The 13,170-nt window shown below is 53.6% G+C and overlaps 1 protein-coding gene across 1 annotated transcript in view; it reads left to right on the top strand.

The window, feature by feature from the left end:
- Window positions 1–13,170, top strand: part of Prex1 (phosphatidylinositol-3,4,5-trisphosphate dependent Rac exchange factor 1) — a 155,475-nt gene that overhangs the window by 54,544 nt on the left and 87,761 nt on the right. The gene's annotated exons all lie outside the window — the stretch shown is intronic.

Below are 13,170 nucleotides of genomic sequence, written 5' to 3'. Positions count from 1 at the left end.
CGGTCTCCCTAGATGCCCACAAAGCTGCTTCTTCAACTTCGGTTAGCTATCAGCTTGGATGCTCCTGTTCTTGTCTTTTGTTGTTGTTGTTGTTGTTGTTCTTCTTCTTCTTCTTCTTCTTCCTTCCTTCCTTCCTTCCTTCCTCCTCCTCCTTCCTTCCTCCTCCTTCCTCCTCCTCCTTTCTTCTTCTCCTCCTCCTTCTTCTTTGGTTTTTTGAGACAGGGTTTTTCTCTGTGTAGTTTTTGCGCCTTTCCTGGAACTCACTTTTAGACCAGGCTAGCCTTGAACTCACAGAGATGCACCTGCCTCTGCCTCCCAAGTGCTAGGATCACTGTTCTTCTTTAGCCACAGCATGCGGGCTTGTCAAGGGCACATTCAGGGCCTCTCTCCGGTCTGCTGTTGCTTTCCATACCTGTTTTTCCAGAGTCTCTCACTAATCCTAGAGCTTGCCAATTCAGTAAGACTGTCTGGCTAGCAAATCCTGGGGATCTCCCTGTCTCCCCCAACCCAGCACTGGGGTTACACTAGACTGTTATGGATTTCAGCCCCCCCTCCCCCAGGGTTTCTCTGTGTAGCCCTGGCTGTCCTGGAACTCTCTCTGTAGACCAGGCTGGGCTCGAACTCACAGAGATCCACCTGTCTCTGCCTCCTGAGTCCTGGGATTAAAGGTGTGCCACCATGGCCCAGCCTGATTCCAGCTTTTTAAGTGGGTTCTGGGGATTTGAACTCAGGTTCTTACATTTGCATGGCAGATACTGTTCCCTCTGAGCCATTTGTCCGGCCTATATTATGTTTTTTTAAATTGAAAGGAGAATGCTGGGTGGTGGTGCACACCTATAATCCCAGCACTCGGGAGGCAGAGGCAGGTGGATCTCTGAGTTCGAGGCCAGCCTGGTCTACAGAGTGAGTTCCAGGACAGCCAAGGCTACACAGAGAAACTCTTGTCTCGAAAAACAAAACAACAAAACAAAAAGGCCTCTTTACATAGGTGAGTGTTCAGGCCTAGGTGTTTAGTGCTGCATGGGTACTTGTGTGTATTCTAGTGAGGACCAAAAATGCCTCTAGCAGTCAGAGGCCAGGAGCGGCTTCCAAGGCCCATGGAGAGGCAGTGGCTGGCCCGTGTTCAGATCCCCAGGCAGCAGGTCCTGAATTGTGGCTGCATCACTGTCCACATTGTACAGATGGGGAAATAATAGTCTCAGAAAGGGTGGGTCACCCCAAATAACCAGCCAGCATATGATGTTTCCTGTAGCCCCCAGTGGGCCTTGGTAGTGCTGTGTATGGGGGAGGCAGATCCAGGGAAAGGAGCTTCTGGCCTTCTTTCCTCCCTCCCTCCCTCTCCATCTACTTTTTTTTTTTTTTTTTTTTTTTTTTAAAATTTTGACAGGATTTCACTATATAGCCCTGTATACCCTGGAACTTACTCTGTAGACCAGGCTGGCCTCGAACTCACAGAGATCGGCCTGCCTCTGCCTCCCAAGTGCTGGAATTAAAGGTGTGCGCTACCACACCAGCTGCTGGCCACTACCTCCATGCTTTTTCTTCCCCATGACTGTAACAAGTCATCATAAAGTTCATGCTTAAAACAACAGAAACTTGTTGCACAGTTCTAGAGGTCAGAAGTCGGAATTGTGCCCTGGGGAGCTAAGTCAAGTTGTCCGTGGCCTGGTTCCTCTGGAGCTTCTGGGGTAGGAGGGATCCGTTGACCTGCCTTTTGAGTTTCTAGAAGTTGCTCAGTTCATGTCTGTAGGCTAACCCTGCCTCTGACCCTTGATCTCCTGCCTGCCTCATTCTTTGGGTCCGTAGATGACCTTGGGTCCACAGACAGTCCAGATGCACTCTCCATTTCAAGGTCATTTCCTCCATCCCATAGCGTGGGAGTTTACCAGCAGCCAGCCTCGATGGTCCAAGGCCTGTGGGGGCCTCCCTGAGAGCCCTGTGCCGTTTGCAGTCTCAGGGCACCTTGGTCTTGTTGCTCCTCCAGAAGACATCCTTGTCTTCACCTGGTTGCAGAAGGTTGGGCTGGTCCTGGCCCCGGGGACAAAGGACCTGTTACAGAGCCTGAGGGAACGGCTTGTATGCCATTACCATCAGTGGGAAGTGAGTGTTGGGACATGAGACTAGGCCAGAGTGGACCCTGCAGAAGGTCACTGCCTAGATGCTGGATCGCCCGGAGGCTGGATCTCAGCTAGGTCCACTTGGCAGTATGTTCTAGAACTGTGGCTTCCGCTATTGGGAACCTCGGTCGTCTTTTCTGGTCAGTGGGGTGAATGAAGCTGGTGGAAGCAGGCTATGTCGTGGAAGCTGTGGGAACTTTGCTCACACCTGAGCTACAGCAGAGCAGCCCTGTTGGTCTATTCTTGAGCCCTGCTCTGCTCCCAGGAGCTTCTGCTGCCCCGGAATCCCCTCTGCAGGGTCCCAGCTGCGGCAGCAGAGAACAAAGAGGAAAACCTCCAGCCGCTGGGCCACCGCCCCCCTCCTGTCCGGTTGGAGTACTGCTATTGTCAGCCTCTCTTGGGCATTGTTTCCTGGTTTTCCACAGTCCATGGTAGAGTGAGGGGCTGGACTCATGCCTGTCGAGGGACAATTGTTTGGGGAGATGGAGGGGGAAAAACCTAACCCTTGGACCTGGGTGTGGGGAGGATCCCAGAGCAATTGTCTCAGATGTCAAGTGTCAGGCCCACTGAGAGCGGCACATCCCATCCATTGTCCCCAAGTGCAGGAGCGGTGGGACCCCAGGATGGCCAGCTGCCTCGCCCTGTGCTCTGGGGCCCTCGAGTGATTGGCTTTGCTTTGTCCTCGAATTCCTGTAGGAAATGCCACCTAAATTAGGCCTGTTCCCAGACATTGCCGGCTTGTGGGCTTGTCCCTTGCTTCCAGCCACCTGCAGTACAGGCTTCGGTGGCTGAGGCTGGAGGCTGAGGCTTCCAGGGTACTTTTGTCCACTTTGTCTGTCCAGGCAGGGGTCTTTGTGTGTTTGTTTTGTTTCTGACAGTGTATCACTATATTCTGCACATACCAGTCCCCTAGACTCGAGGGAAGTGTGCCACTCGTGGGTCTGAGCACTTAGGGTTGTGTCGTTGTTACTGCGACCAGATGCGAGGTTATCTTGTTCACCTGAAGAAGCCACCAGAGCCATTCTATGTCCTTACTCTTCAGAGAATAGAGCTGAGACATGGAGACGTAGACATCTGAGACACAGAGTTTCTTGTTCTCGTTCCTCAGGGAAGGGAGGAAGGCCCAGAAAGATTGTTGTGGCACACAGCAGGCTGGCGCACAGCCAGCACTCAAACCCAAGGCACACTTGTTCTAGTGGCAGTTTTGTCCGCTGGGTCAGCTGGCTGAGGCTCACACCTAGGCAATGTCAGGAGGCGGTTTGGTTTTCTAACTATAGGCAGGAAGCCAGGGAATCGGCCAGATGGCTCCCTAACAGGGATCTACCTGCCCGCATATCAAGGGAGCATGCCCCACACATGAGTAGGAGGGATGCAAAGGATCTGTAGATCTAGGGGATAACAATGAGGAGACTCAGCAGGAAAAGGTCTGTGCTCTATTAGTGATGTCTGCCTTGGGCATGGGTTTGGAAAGCCTCTTCAGTTTTCCTATTAGCTGTGTCTCTGTGTAGAAGAGGGTCTCACACTCATGCCCACTGCTGCAGGCAGGAAAGGTAAGACAGCAGTGAGTGTGTTGCATGGGAAAACTAAGGGGGCTTGCCTTTCGGGAAGGTGGTAGCTGCCTGGGCTCATGGAGAGCCCAAGCCTTATGGGTGCTTGGAGATCATGTGCCCATTTTCCCAAAAGAAGCTAGGGTTGAGGCATTAATGGGGTGTCTGATATTCAAACTTAGGCACATGCAGTCCCACCTAAACAGGGTGTGGGTTGCTGTGGGAGGGCTTTGTGCTGTAGAGCAGGCTCTGAGTGGGCCTTGGGGGAGGGCTGGCAGGGAGGAATGGGTGGGGCTCTGTGGGGAGAAGTTGCTTCCCCTCTGTGGCCTCTCCTCCCCCACTGTTCACATGGCTCATGGCGAAGCAGCTTGGGCTTTGCTTCAGGTTCCTCTTTGGTGGGGCACTGAGTGGATGCCTCTCATCAGGGCCTGGGAGGGAGACGGGGTAGAAGGTATGTGGGATGGATGATTGACGGATGTGCAAATCATCACTTCGTCATGTACTGAGGTACTGGTGGATCAGACACATGTACTGAGAGGTTCATGCTAGGCTCTGGCACACCACAGCACCTGAATGGACAAACCAGTAGATTGATAGGTGAACGCAAGTAGCATCCCTGGTGTGGGATTTGACCATCAGTGTGTCTGTGGAGGAAGTAAAACAGTGGAGGGTGGGTGCTTCAGACAGGACAGTCTAGGAAGCCCCAGGGCCTCTGCATAAGCTATTGCTTTTGCCTAGAATGCCTTTCCCCCCAGATATTGCCGAGCTCCCCATCTCTTCATGGGGTCGGCTCAGACACCAGCCTATCAGACAGCTTGTCTTAGTCTCTCTTAGTTCCTCTTCTGAGCAACTGTCTGTCTACTCCCACAGCCAGCCCACTGGTTCCAGGAAGTTTGGTACTGAGCGGGTCACCTTTTCTAAAGAGATAGAGTTGACTCAGAGGTGCTGGGTGCTTCCAAGACTGGGGGAGGGGGGAGGGGCAATCTGCTGAGCGTGGTCAGGGTGTGCAGGGTGTGGCAGGCAGCTTTGTTGCTGATGACAGGCCACACTGCCCTCTGTCACTGCAGGAGAGAAGACTCGAGGAGACAGTAAGTTCAGGTTGGAAAACAGACTCCAAAAGGTAACAGTAATCCAGGCCTAGTAGTGTGGATCTGTCCTCTCTGCTGTTTGAGAGGCTGAGGCAGGAGATTTACAAGTTCTAAGCCTCTGTGGCCTACAGAGTGAGTTCAAGGCTAGCCTGGACAACCTGGTGGAACCTTGCTTTATCAGTGACTTAGCTCTTGCTATGACAAAATGCAGCAACTTAAGGACCAGAAGGTTTAAAGTGGCTCACACTTCCAGGGTGCAGTCCATCATGGTGGAGAAGGCCTGGCGGCAGAAGCACAGGCTGCTGCTGGTCACATTGCATCTGCTGTCAGGACACCAGGAGGGGAATGCTGTCCCCAGCCCGCTTTCTCCTTTTTATGTAGTCTGGGACCCTAGCCCATGGAATGGTGGCTGCCTCCTCCCCCCATTCAGGATGAGTCTTCCTATCTCAGCCTAATCTAGATTGTCCCTCACCAGGCATGCTTAGTGACTCTTAGTGGTTCTTTGTCCTGTCAAGTTGACAAGAGTGTGGTAGCCACCACACTGTCATGGAATTAAAAACTGAACGGAGAGCTGGGTGTAGCTCAGTGGTGGAGAACTTGCCTAGAATGATGAGGTCCTGCACTCAGTCTCTAGCACTGCAAACAAGCCTAAGCCCCCCGCCCCCAGGACAAACAGGATGGGGAGCACCACCCGAGGCGTCTAACTCCTTAGTGATGACTGACATATGTCCGAAGCTTTCTCAGCAAACGGTGAGCAGAGCCTGTGCACACCCAGCTCCCGTTCCCTGTAGACCCCTGTAATCTGCAGAGAGCGCTATGGTGGGACTAGGAGTGTCGTGTGTGTGTGTGTGTGTGTGTGTGTGTGTGTGTGTGTGTGTGTCCGGTCAATCACATTTTGTGTGCCCGCCACGCCTGTGTGTCGGGTGGTGGCCTCTGAAGTGCTTGCTGCAGCTGAAGTGCCCACTCCTTCCATGTTCTAGAGGAGGAAACCAAGGCCTGGAGTGGGGGCGCGAATCACCTGTTCATGTGCACCCTCAGGTCACTGGCAAAGCTAGACCTTGTGCTCACTGCGCTGCTCAGCGTAGTGGGCCCCTCCATGCCTGTGTGAGGCCCAGGCATTGAGCTGAAAACGAGATGAGTCCCCAAGAGCTCCCCTGTCCCTGGTCATTGTCCTGGCTAAGGGATCATCAGTGGCTTCTGTGTCATGAAATTGTCATTGCGTGGCTGCCCTGGGCTGGGGTGGAGAAAGGAGGTGTCGCTATACCCTGAGTGACAGGATAGCATGTCATTCATGGAAATAAGATCTTTGTGCTATGCATGAGGTCTGTGATCCTCCTAGGATCCAAACCAGGATTGTGAGTGGGTGGTGCATAGGACTGGGGTCTTTTTGGGGCTCATGGTGTGTTTGGGGGGCACTTCCCCCCATGTCTGGCTGTGGGGGTCTGCTGGGAGAGGCTGTGGCAGCCCTTCTGTCTTATAGGGCTGGTTTATTATTGTTGAAGGGATGGTTTATTCTGACTTTGCTACGCGGATGCTACTGGTCCATGATCTTTGCTTTCTTGGACCCTTGGCCAGTGGATCACAGTGGGGGCTGAGTCCCACGGGCACCTTACCTCCTTTGTCCTTGGTGTGATCTGGGGGTGCCCCCACCGGCCCTCTCAGGTTTCACCATATGTCGAGTGAGGTCACCCCAGCTGAGGTGTGGGTGTCCTTGGGGACAGAGGCCCCCGTCCCTCAACAGCTCAAGTTGCCATTGTCTGTCTCCAGGAATGAGCGCAGGGCTGTGCTCTGTTCTGCATCCCCAGGGAGACCTGAATCCTCCCCGGACTGTGACAGTAGTTCCAGACAGATGGTCTGGGTCCCCAGGCAGCTGCTGGCTGCTATGAAAGCCAGGGCCATCTGTGGGCCACAGTTACACACTGGAGATGCGTGTTTGGTCTGGGTTCTCGCCATTAGGCTATATCACTGCATCCCAGCCTGTGGCTCTGAGTGAATGCTTCACAGTTCCCCTGTTCTGTAAAATGGGCATGCGGGACAGTACCCCCGCCCAGGGAGCTGCAAAGTTTGGAGAGTGAGTGGCAGTGATGGCACACACCTGCATTCCCAGCTGCTTAGGAGGCTGAGGCAGGAGGATCACTTGAGCCCAGGAGTTTGAAGTCAACCTGTGTGACATAAGACCCAGTTTCAAAACAAAAGAAAAGCCAAGCAGCAGGGCTCCAGATGTGACCGTCAGTTGGCTTCCCGCTTCTCTCCCTCCTTTCTCACCCCCTCCCCTCCAGTCTTCCTCCTCACCTGGGGTTTCCTGAGGCCACACTGTGGGCTGGGTGCAATGCAGGCAGACGTAGTCATGGGTTAACCTGTGCTCTGCGCCGGGCAGCAGACCCTCAAGTGAGGAGAGGCCTTGGAGTGCAGGGCTCTGTCCACAGCCTAGGCACCAACAGTCCTGTTCTGGGGGGGCGGGCATACAGAACACCCCTCTGCTGGGCAGGGAGGGACAGCAACTTCCTTGTGTGTTTTCAGGGAAGGGCATTCTGAGGGGTGTCTCCCATTCACTTGACCCTGGACTAGGGGGTCTTAAGGGCTGACTACATCAGATAGCAAATGCCAGGGCCTAGATAGAGATGGGCGTCGAGGAGGCCATGAGGCTGGGGCTGAGTGATTGGCATGGGGCCAAAAGATTCCCATTCTCCCAGGGTTACATGGCCAGGGAGGCTTCGGTCAGGGTTGTGATAGGTAACTCCTGAGAAAGGCTCTTTGGCTCTGCAGTTGTGCCAGACATCACTAGCTGATCATGCATGCCTCTCTTCCTGCTGGGTCCTAACTCTGGAGACTGTGAAGACACTGCATTGTGTGTCCCAACAGTATGTAGTAGCCACTGTCCCTGTTCAGGTTTTTTGCTCTGTGGTTTTAGTTTGGGTGGCAGATGCTGTCTCTTCATCCCCAGGTCGCAGTCTGCCTCATAGAATCCACAGACATGAATGCCTCCCTGGTGGTCTGAGGCCTTGGTGTGAGAACCGTTGAGAGCCTGTGTGCCTCCTTCTGGGTGTGGGTCAGGGGAACTCTCTCCTATTGTTTGAATTTGGCTCAGTCTAGCTGTAGATCTGCTTGATGCTCATTAGTCAGGAGTCTGTGTCCCTAATCTCTACCCAGCCATTTCACCCTGGAGCAGTTTGCACACCTGAATCAGGCAGCCTCTCTGTCCCCAAGGGGCCTCGCATGCCCAACCGTGGCAGATGTAGCCACGGTCCCAGAAGAACTCACCCTGCACCTTGGGGATGTGTTCAGGGAGCCTTGTTGACAGGGGGACACTTGACACCGATGCAGAATTGGTGCAGTCACTCACGTTTGTGATTATATAAGGAAGGAGACAGCTGGGGTCCCCAAGAACCACACAGGACGTATTCAGAGAAGTGGCCTAGCTGTGAGCAGGCACACTAGAAAGCATGGGAGTGCAGGGAGAGACTGTAGGCAGACTTTTCTGTCCTGCCAGCTGCTCCCCAAATAACCACACAGAGACTTAATATTAATTATAAATGCTCCGCCGATAGCTTAAGCTTGTTTTCAGCTAGCTCTTACAACTTAAATTAACCTGGTCTATTACTCTGTGTGCTGCCTCGAGGTTTGTTTACCTCATGTACTTCCCATCCAATCGCTCTGTGTCTCGTGGCCTGTCTGGAAGACTCCCCAGACTCCCATGACTCCGCCCTTCTTCCCAGCGTCTTCTCAGTTTGATTCTCCCACCTAATCTCTTCTTGCCTAGCTACTGGCCAGTCAGCTCTTTTACTAAGCCAATCAGAAGGCACCTTGGAAAAGACACATCTTCACAGTGTGCAAAAAGATTATTCCATAACAAGAGACAGCCGTTTGCATTGTGGAGCAAGTCACCTGGTAGGCCACTTGAGCCTCATGCCATGTGGGGACATGGCACCTTGCCTCCTGGTCACTAGGAGGTAGAAGCTCTAGGATGCAGGGCTTTGATGTACCAAGTATTCAAGGTCCCCAGGACTGTGGTTGAGCAGGAAAGTAGGTGTGGTTGATTGGTGATGTCTGCCACAGCTGCAGAAGGGCAGGAGGTAGACGGTGGGCTTGTCTTCAGCAACAAGCTGACTGGCCAGTAGCTAGGCAAGAAGAGATTAGGTGGGAGAATCAATTTATTCCACCACCTCTCACTCCCCGCTCAGGTTCTTAATATATTTGTGGGCCAGCTCCTGCCAGCTATGACTGAGGCCTGCCCAGCCTGCCCCGCACATTGAGGAGGCCTCTGGGGCCAGAGGTGTCACCTGGCATTGCTTATAGGTGCACATGAGCACAGGCAGGGTGGAAGCCTGTGTGGGATTGAAGAGACTGGTGTCCGTGTGGCTGGTGCCTGGTGCCTGGTGGCACCTCTTAGGTCTGCCCTCTGCGGCAGGTCCTTCCGTGCTTCTCTTCCATCAGCTTATGTTTACACAGTAACATGGCTAACACAGGCTCACACCTATGCACGCTGCTGGGGGACCCTGTGTTCTCAGTCACCTGTGACTGCAGCTCAGACCAGGATATGCACTGTTCCCAGTGCCCCAGGCCCCTGAACACACCTGGCCAGCCTGTTCCACCACTCCTGGCTTCATGGTTGGCCTTTGAGGAGCCCTCGCCTGGCTAGAGCTTGCCCAAGCTGTGTGGTGATGAGCATCCATTTGCTGCATCCTTGATGTATGTAAAAATTGCTGTTATTGTTGGGATGAGGGGGCTGAATGGATGCTGAAGGGCTGGGTGGTCCAGGAGTGGACAGGGCTCTGGGGGAACCACAGGGAGCATCTCAGGATGGTGTCCTGCTTCAGGGAGGTGAACTCAGATGTGAACTGCTGTCATCTGAGTGTTCCACTGCCATCACGCCTCTGGTCCTTCAGTGGCCCCATCAGTACAGAGGATGCCAGCACCGCCTGCAGGGTGGTGGTGCTGGGGCTGCTATGGTTGGGCCCAGAGCCCCCGCTGGCCCATTCTTTCCAGGTCACGAGCTGTTCTCGGTGCCCAGTGCCTGTCCTCCGTGGGTGGCCCCAGCCACCTATTGTCCCAGCACAATAGCAGTAGTCCAGCTCGTGTGAAGAAAGCAGGACAGGAAGCTCCATCTAGGTCAGCCCAGTGGCACTCACACTTCCTGCCCGCCAGCCAGGGCGCCTGGGCTGGGCGGGGCTACCTTTGTCTCCCTGTCTGGGTGGCTGGAGACAGCTTCCCGTGGCACCCCAGGCTTGGCTGCCACATCCTCTCGGAACCTCTGCCCCCAGCCCTTTCTACTGTGTCTTCAAAAACAAGTTGAACTGGCGTCCAGGGGTTTGTGTCAGGGCCTCATGCCATCTGCTGATCTCGACAGAGTCCAGCTGTGAGAAGAGATGTGAAGTCGCTGTCTTTCTGACCTACCGCCACTTCATCCTGTCTCATTTATAAGACACACACATGCCCCAAACACACACACACACACACACACACACACACACACGCACGCACGCACGCACGCACGCACGCACATGCACGCACACGCACACACACTAACACACATATTTATATACACCAGACAAACATATACACACTGACACATGTATATACACATATATACACTGACACACATATATGCATACCACACATACCACACACACACACACACACACACACACACACACACACACACACTCTTGACATACACATTTACATCACCATACACACAAAACACATACATGTGTACACACACACACACACACACACACACACACACACACACACATACACACATATCCTCATATTTGGAGAGAGTAAACTAAGATTCAGAGAAGCTGGTTCACTGTCCTGAGGTCACATGGCAGGATAGAGGAAGATCAGTGGTTTCCAACTCTGACCTCCATCCTGGCCGCAGTCTTGCTCTGTCACAGCCAGTTTGACTCTTAAAAGCTGGCGAGCATTGTTTGAGCTCCATCTGTCTGTCTGTCTGTCTATCATGTATACAGTGTTCTGTCTACATATATGCCTGCACACCAAAAGAGGGTTCCAGATCTCATTACAGATGGCTGTGAGCCACCATGTGGTTGCTGAGAATTAAACTCAGGTCCTCTGAAAGAGCAGCCAGTGCTCTTCACCTCTGAGCAGTCTCTCCAGCCCTGAGCTCAGGGTAGGGAGGTGATGACTGCGGAGGGCAGGGAGGGCTTCTTGGAGGAGGTGGTGGATAAGATGGCTCTGGCTCAGGGCAGAACTGGAAACATGTCAGCAGGAAGAACATTTGCCAAGGTCCTGGGGCAGGAATAGGCTTGAAAGTGTGACGCCAGTGTGGGAGGATGGAGTGCTATGGAGATCTGGACTTGAAGAAGAAGAAGAGAGGAGTATTAGTTGCTTTTCTCATTGCTGAGATATTGACTTGACCCAAATAATTTAGGACAAGAGGAGTTTGCTCACAGTTCCAAGGTTCAGCCCATCATGGCAGGGGTGGGGTGTACGAGACGTGGCGGCAGGGGTGTGATGTCTGCTGTGAGGAAGCAGAGAGAGATGAATGCTGGTACCCAGCTCGCTTTCTGCTTGTAATTCAGTCTGGCACCCCAGCCCAGGGATGGTGTCAGCCACACCGAGGGTTGTGAATGTGGCTCCTTGGTGATCTTAGTCAGGGCCTTAAGCTTCATATTGGGGAGTCATGGAGAGTTACGCTGAGCATTGACTGGGTTTTAAGGGATCCTGAGGGGTGAGGAGGCTAGAACCCCCGGAGGCAGAGGTGTCATTGACCAGGTGGGCTGGGAGAGGCGTGGGCTGTGGACTCTGAGGGACCATGGGAGTCAGGACTGGGAAGGCCATGGTTGGGTGCCCTTGGGCCCTGATAGATTGGGTTCTTGATGTCTGTACTCCCCGGCATCCAGGTGGACCTGTAAACTCAGGCTCATCAGTAAAGTGATGGCATTTAGTCCAGACCCAGCCCTGGTCACCCTGTGGCTTGTGGGTGGAAACAAGGTCACCTGTGAACACCAGTCCATGTGACTGCGTGACAGCCCTGTTTACGGGGCCACCGTGGGTGTCGGTCCAGGTGACGGAAAAGGATCTGACAGCAGAGTTGAAGGGCCAGCCACCCCTTTGCCACCTGCTTCTGCCTCCCTCGATACCATCACGGTCTGTCTCCCTGGCACGTGGGGAATCTCCTTAGACAAGCATGGTGGGATGGAACACGCTCTCAATTAACCCAAGGCAGGGACACCACACGCTCGCCTGGCTCAGTCCCCTTGGGCCCTCACTGTAACCAGATGCGACAGATTGATAGCTGATGGGTCCCCTAGGCTGGGACAAGTCCATGGACTCCTTTTCCCAGGGGTCTCTATGTGACCACTGCACAGTTAACCTGGGCCAGGCCTCACATCCTGAGCCTGAAGTCTCTAGGAATCTAGCCTTAGTTCCCTTAGGTTGGGTCTCCTTTCCTCCGTGTCCTTTCCATCCTTAGCCATCCCTGTGGCCTCCATAGTAGCTTCTCCTCTGCTGCTTTGTCTCACCCAGGCTCTGTAGCCGCCATCATCCTTCCTCGGTACACTCCGCTTCCTCTACTCTTACCCTGAACCCATGGCATCTACTTCTTCCCAGTGGCACGTCTTCTCCAGCACCCCAAAAGCCACATCTGTAACCCCAGTACCAGGGATGTGGAGGCAGGAGGATTGAGTTTTAGGCTAGCCAAAATATAAGGAAGGATGGAGGGGGAACGGGGAGGGAGGAAGGGGAAGTGAATTGGGCGACATGTAAAAACTCCTAATGTTGTTTTTTCTCAAAAAACAAAAAGAGGGTGGACTAGAGATGCAGCCCAGAGATAGAGTGCCCGTCCAGCATGCACAAGGGCCCAGAGTTTCATCCCAGCACATGCCCCCCCCCAAAAAAAAAAAAAACCATCATCACGTCTGGTGACATCGGGTAGCTAGCTATCTTCTCACCTGGCCCCATGTGGACAGGCAGTGACTCTGTGCCTGTGCAAGCACTCGGTTGCTTTGGGGTGTCCTGTGTGCTGCTGTTTTAGTGTGAAGAGAAGAGACCGTGGGGATAGATGTGTCTGCATGTGAACACACGCCTGTGTGTGTGGCCATCTGTGACACCGGGGAGCTGGGGTTCCCATGGGGACGGTGAGGGCCTCAGTGGGTAGGGCTGGGGTATGGAAGAGATGCGTCGTGTGTTTGACATTTTATAGTTTTTTGTTTGAGTCATATAAATGTCTTAAAGCATCAGAAGGAAAACACTACAGGCAGGGGGTCATTGTCGAGTGGTCTACGAGGTATTTGTGTGAGGAAGCAGGGATGAGTGTGGCTCTTTGGACTGTAGGTTCCGGGGGTGGGGGAGTGGGCTCTGCATTGGTAGCGCCACATAGGCGGGACATTGCAGATGCTCAGTCAGCCTTTGGCTGAGCGGCAGAGGGGGTGGGGGCTGCCCAGAAAAGTA

Source organism: Peromyscus leucopus, chromosome 4 (assembly GCF_004664715.2).
Source record: "Peromyscus leucopus breed LL Stock chromosome 4, UCI_PerLeu_2.1, whole genome shotgun sequence".
Lineage (NCBI taxonomy): Eukaryota > Metazoa > Chordata > Mammalia > Rodentia > Cricetidae > Peromyscus > Peromyscus leucopus.
This window is presented reverse-complemented; position numbering and strand designations above follow the sequence as displayed.